We start from the raw sequence: 9,801 nt of genomic DNA, 5'->3' as shown, positions 1-9,801 counted from the left end.
TTTTTGAGATGGAGTTTCACTTTTGTTGCCTAGGCTAGAGTACAATGGCCCAGTCTCAGCTCACTGCAACCTCCGCCTCCTGGGTTTAAGCAATTATCCTGCCTCAGCCTTCTGAGTAGCTGGGATTACAGGGGCCCGCCACCACACCTGGCAATTTTTGTATTTTTAGTAGAGACGAGGTTTCACCATGTTGGTCAGGCTGGTCTGGAACTCCTGACCTCAGGCAATCAGCCTGCCTCAGCCTCCTAAAGTGTTGGGATTACAGGCGTGAGCCACCGTGCCTGGCCTTTTTTTTTTTTTTTTTGAGATGGAGTCTCACTCTGTCACCCAGGCTGGAGTGCTGTGGCATGATCTTGGCTCACTGCAACTTGCCCCTTCTGGGTTCAAGTGATTCTCCCACCTCAGCCTCCCAAGTAGCTGGGATTACAGGTGCCCGCCACCATGCCCAGCTAATTTTTGTATTTTTAGTAGAGATGGGGTTTCACCATGTTAGCCAGGCTGGTCTCGAACTTCTGACCTCAAGCAATCCGCCCAGCCCTGGCCTCCCACCTCCCAAAGTGCTGGGATTAGAGGCATGAGCCACTGCGCTGGCCCTTAGCAGAGATTCTGAGAGGCTGCTTGGGGCAGGTCTCTCAGATAAAAAGGGAAGGAGGACAGCAACCTAAAGGTGTCCCCAGCAGCTCCTTGCAAGCTTGAAGGATCATCAAATCCTGTCACTTCACACGTTTGTGTTGATTTTGCATTCCAAACAATATGATTTTTAGGCAAATTTTAGAGTTAACATCTCTGAGCTTTAGCTTCCTAATTAGTTAAATGGATATCACACACTGATTTTATAGTACAGAAATTAATAAAAGAACATATATTGAAAAATTATCTAGCAGTTTGCTAGACATAGCAAATGATCAGCATTCATCACCTTCCTGTTTCCTGAGTTACTAAGAAATCTGAAAGAGGGTCTTTGCTTTCCTAGACTTACGGTAGAGTTCAGAAGATAACGTGTCCATATAATATTTTGTAACAGCATGAGAAAAATATACCATAAGACTTGGTATTGGACTTCCTCTCAGGAAAGGAACTGTTTTTGTTGGGAAATTTAATTTGATGAAACACTGCAGGTGAAATATGACACCCCAAAGGTATGGATCACCAGAAGACAAAGAAACCACAGAGATGGCAAAATCCCAGGGCCACCTACTATGCATTATTGAGTTGCTTGTTTTGCTTCCTTGCAAACTCCATTTCCCCCAGCATTCAGAAACATCCTCCATATGCAAGTGCCTTGTGTGGGTAGTATTTGTGTAAATGAAAGGCAGGGGCTGGGTTTCACATCTGGATCAGCTCTAAAGAAAGGAATGTGTTATAGCCGGGTGCGGTGGCTCACGCCTGTAATCCCAACACTTTGGAAGGCCAAGGTGGGTGAATCACGAGGTCAGGAGTTCAAGACCAGCCTGACCAACACGGTGAAACCTCGTCTCTACTAAAAATACAAAAATTAGCCAGGCATAGTGGCACGCGCCTGTAATCCCAGCTACTCAGGAAGCTGAGGCAGGAGAATTGCTTGAACCCGGGAGGCGGAGTTTGCAGTGAACAGATATCGTGCCACTGCACTCCAGCCTGGGTGACAGAGTGAGATTCCATCTCAAATAAATAAACAAATAATTTTTAAAATTTTTTTTTAAAAAAGGAAGGAGTTGGTAAGCATGAGTAAGTTTGCAGACCCAGGATCTTAAAGCCAGAAATGGGCACAAAATTGAAGTTGTGGGAAAAGCATGATGTCTTTTGGGAGGTCGTGGGCCTTCTTTGAGGGCTTAAGGTAGGTAAAAGATGGACAGGAAGGAAGGAAAGGAGGGAGAAAGGGAGGAAGGGAAGAAGGGAGGGAGGGAGAGAGGGAAGACAGACCAATAAAGTGAATATGATACTGTTTGTGTTAAGGGGAAAATGAGTGACACCAACAGGAAATGACTTGGAAAGAGATGACTTCTTTGGAGCAGCCATGATGGAGTTAGAAAGGAGCTGGAGGATGAGCAGGGCCTCGGAGTCCCTCATTGCTCAGACTGTACTGATACAGGAGTCTCTCAGAAAGATAGCATTTTCTCCTCCTAAAGGAAGCAGGATGATTTTTTTTACAGTCTAGATTTCACATACCTTCAAAAGACATTTGTGCATCTAAGAGACACACCTCTATGTAAACACAGGAAAATTTAAAAGAAATTGGAAATTGTGAAAAAACAAGGATGTACTGGGAACTAGGAAAGATGTGGTGGCAGCATTTGAGCTTTCTGGTAACCTCAGGAAGGAGGGGTCAAGAGCTTTCCATAGCAGACAAGTGGAGTTACACTAAGAAGGAGAGCACCAGATTCTAGAGAGAATTCTTTCAGGGGATGTGTTCATAGATATATTTAAGCTCCCTCACTTGACAAAACCTAAGAGGCCATAGCATCACTATTTTAGAAGACACAGGCTCTTAGAAAGGTGAGGGAGAGGGGGAGCTATACTGACAAGTTACAACATGACTGTGACTGTTAATTAGCCTTAAAAATTCATTAGATCTGCATAATGTATCTGAAGCTGAGTCTCCATAAAACATACAAAAATAAGAACCGATAACAAATTGGTAGGTGGAAGAATACGAATTGCCATCAAATATGAATACAATTAAAATGAATTAGTCATAAACCATATTAAAATGAAGGCTACAAATATTTGGATTTATGATTTGCACTAAAATGTAAAAGAATAATAATAGCACTTTATCCTAAGCTATGAAGTAATGTTTCTCAATGTGTTTCAGATGATGATATATATAACGTGAGATGTCTAAATCGTAAAACAGAATTAGAGCCCAAATGATTTAAACAGCCATGTAAGAGTAAACACTGAATCGGTTTACATACAAGGGCTTAAAGTGCCTAATGGAATTGAATTTGTAAAGAAAAGAAGATGGAAAAAAAATTTCTTTTATTGTTACTGACAAGTTTCCAGGAGACTAAAGACAGACGTTTCAGGGATGGAGGTGAGAAGAACAAGTTTACCTGTTGTTGAGTTTTGGCTTGCATCGCCCACCTTGGGTTAAGAGCACGGTATTCCATAACAATGCAATTCCCATTGTCTATAATCAGTAACTACTACATCTACCTCACCCCAACCCCACAGGTCCTTGAATGCTATTGGGTGTCTCATTGGCTGTAATTGCCAAGTCCATAGCAATTAAAGTCTGTTAAGATCAAGTCTCATTGAACAGCCTCTTTCATAAATAAAAGATGTATTAGCACCCAGAGGAAGAGGGAACCAGTCAGAAAGAAACACCTTTCTAAGTTCTACAACTAGATTTCTGAAATATTACTGAACTATATGGAAATCCATTCCTATAATTCCAACAGTCTTTGCAAAGATATAAAACCAAGTTAGTGATGGAAACTACTAGAATCTGACAAGAAATATGCCCATGAAATCAACAGCTATCATTTATCAGGTACCAAATGCATGCCAGGTACCATGCCAATGATTGAACCAAGAGTTATCTCTAACCCACAGCCACAGCTGATTGTTCATTCTTTATGCATTCAACAGATACCTGTGGAGTGCCGGCTCTGTACTAGACATTGTGTGAGACAATGAGGACACAGTAGTGAGCAAAGACAGGCATCACTCTACCCTTTATGGAGCCTACATAAAACAGACAGTAAACAAACACACAATTAGTTCATTAATTACAATTAAGAAAATTACTATGAGGAAAGCTATGAGAATAAGTAAATGAGACCTTAAACCTGTGGGTCAAAGAATGCTGGCTAGAGAAAGAGAAGTTTAAGCCGAGATGCGAAGATAAGCAAGAGGCAGCCACATGAAGAGCTGGGAACAGAAATGGTCCCTGCAGAGTTAGCCCCTATGGAAGGCACTCAGCACTTCTGAGGAACTGAGGGTGGGCCAGCGAGGCACCTTTCTCACAGAGTAAAGGGAGAGGTGGACAGAGGCCAGAGGATGCAAGGACTTGGGATTCTGTATTTAGGAGCAATGGGAGAATTCCCATCCCGGGCGTGGGATACCCAAACCTCATGTCACCAGCTCATTCTATGTCTGCTGGCAGCCCTTATGAACAAGGGGCTGTTGCACATGAACTGAAGACAAGGGGACTGCATGAGGTGAAGTTTTTCAAATGGGATGACAATAGCCAGGCCACTACCTCCATTCGCGTCAGGGATGCTCTCAGGTTGTCCAGTGGAGCTGGAACAGGATTGACTGGGACAGGACTTAGAGATTCTTCTTAGGAGTCCCTGCCTCCCTTCCTCTTGGCCTTTCCTTTCTTTAGAAATGTTCCTGCAGCCAGGCAGGCACTGGAGCGGTTTTGCAGCCATCTGGGACCTTTGCACATCAAGTGAGTGTGGAACATCCAAGTAAGCCCTCCAAGTACGGTCTTGACACTCTTTTCCAAGCTCTCTGGGGTACCCTTTTGTAAACTATAAATACCAACTAGGGGTACAATCTGTAGAAGTAGAATAGAGGCCCCAAAACTCAGGCAACTTGCTCAAGGTCACACAGCCAGTAAGTGGCAGAGCCAGGATGCAAGCCTGGTTACACTCCTACTGCACCAAAGGACCTATTTCAGACTCTAAATAAACAAAAACATGGCTGGGCGCGGTGGCTCATGCCTGTAATCCCAGTACTTTGGGAGGCCAAGGCGGGCGGATCATGAGGTCAGGAGATCGAGACCATGCTGGCTAACACGGTGAAACCCCGTCTCTACTAACAATACAAAAAAAAAATTAGCTGGGCGTGGTGGCGGGCACCTGTAGTCCGGGCTGCTGGGGAGGCTGAGGCAGGAGAACAGCGTGAATCTGGGAGGTGGAGCTTGCAGTGAACCGAGATCAAGCCACTGTACTCCAGCCTGGGCGACAGAGCCAGACTCTGTCTCAAAAAAACAAAAACAAACAAAAACATTAATGTGTCCACCACAAATTCAAGAGCTCATAATCTGACTGAAAGGTTTCTTTTCCAGGGACTCTTTCCTTGGCCACTGTATCAAAAATTCCAAAAGTTGCCCCCTGTAACTGTTTGGCCTTTTCTTTATTTTGTTCCTTTTAGCATTTACAGTTACCTGATACGCCTTATATTTGATTTTTTCAAGATGTTTTATCTTTGGCTTTCTGAAGTTTCAATACGATATGCCTAGCTTTAGTTTTTTTGTCGTTTATCCTGCTTGGTGTTCTCTGAGATTCCTGGGTCTGTGGTTTGCTGTCTGATGTTAATTTGGGGAAATTCTGTCATTGTTGCTCTAAATATTGCTCATGGTTCTCTCTCTTCTTATATTTCCATTACACTAATGTTACACCTTTTGCAGTTGTCCCAGTTTGGGAATATTCAGTTCTTTTTTTTTTTTTTCAGCCTTTTTTCTTTCTGCTTTTTGGTTTTGAAGTTTCTATTGATATATACGCAAGCTCAGAGGATTTCTTCTTTTCTCAGCAGTGTCCAGTCTACAAATGAGCCCATCAAAGTCATTCTTTATTTCTGTTACAGTATTTTTGATCTCTAGCATTTTTAGAATTCTCATCTCTCTGCTTATATTACTCTCAGGTTCTTTCTGGGGTGTTTTCTGGCACCAACCAGTTCTCTGATTCTGCAATTCTCTGACACCAGCTGGGTGTCCAACAATTCAATCCCATTCTGACATCAACTCCCAGAGTTAGCATAGACCCCACAGGTGAAGAGCTGAGTTTTACAAGTTGCAAGTATCAGGTTTCCAAGTAACCCACACTTCTGTGTAACTGGGCTGCAAATGTGGGGATTCTCATGACTTTCTCCTCAAGTTCAATAATTCTCTAGAATGACTCACAGAACTCAGGAAAGGGCTGTACTTACTATTACCAGTTTACCATAAAGGATACAACTCAGGAACAGTCCAAAGAGATGCATAGGGCAAGATATGGGTGGAGGGAGGAAGATAAAGCTTCCCTGCCCTCTCCAGGCACACCCAGTACCTCAATGTGTTCACCGACGTGGAAGCTCTGTGAACCTCATCATTTAAGAGTGTTTATGAAGGTTCAATGATGTAGGCATGGTTGATTAAGTCATCAGCCATTGATGATTGAATTCAGTCTCCAGCCCCTTTTCCCTCCCTGGGGCTTGGGTGTAGGGCTGAAAGTTCCAACCCTCTAATCACATGGTTTGGTCTTTCTGGGACAAGTCCCATTCTGAAGTCATCTATGGACCCTCAGCCAAGAGCCATGTCATTAAACAAACTTCTCATGCAGGAGTTCCAAGGGTTTTAGGAGTTCTGTGCCAGGAACTAGGGACGTAGACCAAATCTATTTTATTATGCCAAAATTACCCATCTGTTCTTGCATGTTGTCTACTTCTCCCGTATTAATTATAGTGAATTTTACATTCCTGGGCTGATAATTTCAACATCCCTGCCATATCTGTGTCTGGTGCTGATGCTTGCTTTGTCTTTTCAAATTGTGTGCGTGTGTTTTTGTTTTGTTTTGTTTTTTCCTTTTCAGCACGCCTGGTAATTTTTTGTTGAAAGCCGAACATGATGTACTGAGAAAGAGGAACTGTGGAAAATAAGCTTTTAGTGATGTGGTGGTGAGGTATAGGGCTGGGGGAGGCGTTCTGTAGTCCTGTTAATCAATCTTTAGTGAGCCTATGTCCTGGGCTGTGAAACTCAGTTCCTTCCACCCCTTATGTGGGGCAGAATGGCTAGAAGGGACTGGAGTTGAGTTAGGCTCTGATAAAACCCCAATAGTTTAGGCTTGGTGAAACAGTTTCTCTTGAAGACAGGCCTCATTAAGAACAGAATGCTCTGGCATGTTTCAAAATGGCTACGTTCCCCGCCTCCCGCTGCAAGAATGAGGGGAGTTTTTTTCTGATATTCCCTGTGAGAACCTGGTTAGAGCTCCTGGAGGTAAAACTCACAGAAGTGTGGAGAGTTTCTAACTCTCAGACTTGTCCACTCTGAGCTTCCAGCAGTTCATCAGTTACAGTTCAGGGCTTCCACTCAAGCAATGGTTCCTGTGGTTTCTGCTTTGGTAAGTTGTGAGTCTCTGAATCTGTGTCTGTGTCTCCAAGACAGTGGTTTTTCTTGTGATCTCATTTCTCTGACAATTCTAAGAAGAGCTGTTGACTGAGTTTGTCCAGCTTTTTAACTTGTTAGGATTGAGTGACGACTTCCAGGTCCCTTTCAGGTTATACCAGGAACAAGAAGTATATTTTTTGCCCATTAGAGAACGAGCTTTATGACAGCAGTCACTTAAGTCTGTTTGTGTCTGTTGTTCCCGATTGTATCTCCAGTGCCTAGGACAGTGGCAAGCACCTACCAGGGGCTCAATGAATGTGTTGAGTGAATTTTCTCTCTTTATCTTCACTCATTCACTTAACTAACATACCACAGTATGATAGAATAAAACAGTATAATACAATGTAATATAAATGCCGTTTCTGCTGGAACTGCTGATGAAAGCCATTTCATAAGCAAATTAATTTGGTGAACCAGATTGCTTTAAGGTGGTGCTCCCAATCTTTGTCATAGCATGGCACACATAGAAAATAAAAGCGTTCATTCAGCAACCAGCCAGAGGCTCATGTTTCAAGGGTTGACACCTCAATCTCTAGTTCCACTTATCACTTGTGTGCTGTACCACTTGGGAAGCTGTGCTTTAAGGGTAACACCTAACTTACTGAAGATACCAATCCATTTGGCTAGGCCCATTTGAATGGGTCCCAAGGACTAAAAAGAGCTTGGGGCAAAAAGAGAGAAAATGGTGTAGATAAAAGTTCTAAATGACACCTCCCCATTGACATGCAGGGCCCTCCCCACTCTGGTCTCAGCTGATCTTTACAATCTCAGTTCCCTTCCCTCCCCTACACCTTCCATGACATTTCATCTGGCTCCCTTTACGCTGTCCCCTCTCCCTCTATGCTAAATCTTACCATTCTTCTATTAGCTCCAGGCACAGCCCAGCAGGTGTTTCTCAGTCGTCCTAAGCAGAATCCCCTCCCCTGCACACTACAGTTTTCGGTCCACAGCACTGCAGTTGAGTTTTTTACTCCAAATTTTAAAGTTTGAGTAACCTCAGAGGCCGGGTTTAATCTTTAATTTTCAGATGAAACACAGGGAATCAGAGAAGTAGAGGAACTGTGCTGACCACAAAACCAGATGGGGGCAGCCTTGGGACATGGGTGTCCTGCCCCTCTGCTCTTTGTTCTGCTCAGTTTAATTTCTTTTGCTAATGATGAAACTTGATAATTTATTAATGGGCGAGAACTGATTCATTGCAGAGTCTATATGATCGGTAGCAACAACCAGATGACTCTTAATAAAACATTAATAAAGCAAAGGCAGATGGTACTTAATAAAGTATTACACAAACATGCCCGAGAGCCATCAAAAGCATTTTTTCTGCACTTTCTAATAATGGAGAATTAGTAGAGAAGATATAAAAGGGGAAATTGGCCTCTAAACTATGATCTAGGAAAATGTCTTTAAGTTTTTTGCAGATATTTTGGATAATACAAAATTTTTAATTTAACTTTATCCCAGATTTCTTAGCCCTACAACAACTGTGGTTTGTAACAAGTTTGTAAGAAATGACAAAAACTTTAGTAGAAACAAAAAAAAAAAGTTCTACAACTCCATTTTCCTTTGAAAATCCAACCAAAGTCATGCTACCCAACTCTTCTCACTTTTTTAGAAACACAGACCCCTAGAATTCATAAAAATAGTGTAAACATTCTAGATAGAGGTTTCCTCTTGCAGTGATGGGGGAAGGAGAGGGAGGATAATGAGACTGGACATGAATATACAGAAACTTCTGTATATTCTGTATAGTTTTATTTTTTAACTGGGTAGTGGGTACATGTGTTCATTATGTTATTCTTATAAACCTTTATATCAGACAAATATTTCATCATAATTTTTTTTTTTAGATGGAGTCTAACTTTGTCACCCAGCCCAGAGGTGCAGTGGCGCAATCTCAGCTCACTGAAACATCTGCCTCCTAGGTTCAAGCGATTCTTCTGCCTCAGCCTCCTGAGTAGCTAGGATTACAGGCGCCCACCAGCACGCCTGGCTAATTTTTGTATTTTTAGTAGAGATGCAGTTTCACGATATTGGTCAGGCTGGTCTTGAACTCCTGACCTCAGGTGATCCACCTGCCTTGGCCTCCCAAAATGCTGGGATTATAGGTGTGAGCCACTGTGCCCGGCCCATAATAATTTTTTAAATGTTAAAAATAACATTTCACACCAGTTTGAATGGTGATCATTAAAAGGAAACAACAGATCCCAGAGAGGATGTGGAAAACAGGAATGCTTTTACACTGTTGGTGGGAGTGTAAATTCGTTCAACCATCGTGGAAGACAGTGTGGCGCAATTCCCTCAAGATCTAGAACTAGAAATACCACTTTGCCCCAGCAATCCCATTATGGGTGTATACCCCAAAGGATTATAAATCATTCTACTATAGGTGTGTGCGGTGGCTCAAGCTGGTCAATCCCAGCAGCTTTGGGAGGCCGAGACGGGCGGATCACGAGTTCAGGAGATCGAGAACCATCCTGGCTAACACGGTGAACCCCGTCTCTACTAAAAAAAAAATACAAAAGCTAGCCCCGAGGTGGCGGCCGTCTGCAGTCCCAGCTACTCGGGAGGGCTGACGGCAGGAGAAATGGCGTAAAACCCGGGAGGCGGAGCGTGGCAGTGAGCTGAGGATCCGGGCCAGCCTGCAGCTCCAGCCCGGGCAACAGAAGCGAGACTCCGTTCTCAAAAAAATAAATAAATAAATAAATAAATAAATAAATAAATAA

Source organism: Rhinopithecus bieti, unplaced genomic scaffold (genome assembly GCF_001698545.2).
Source record: "Rhinopithecus bieti isolate Rb0 unplaced genomic scaffold, ASM169854v2 scaffold_73130, whole genome shotgun sequence".
Lineage (NCBI taxonomy): Eukaryota > Metazoa > Chordata > Mammalia > Primates > Cercopithecidae > Rhinopithecus > Rhinopithecus bieti.
This window is presented reverse-complemented; position numbering follows the sequence as displayed.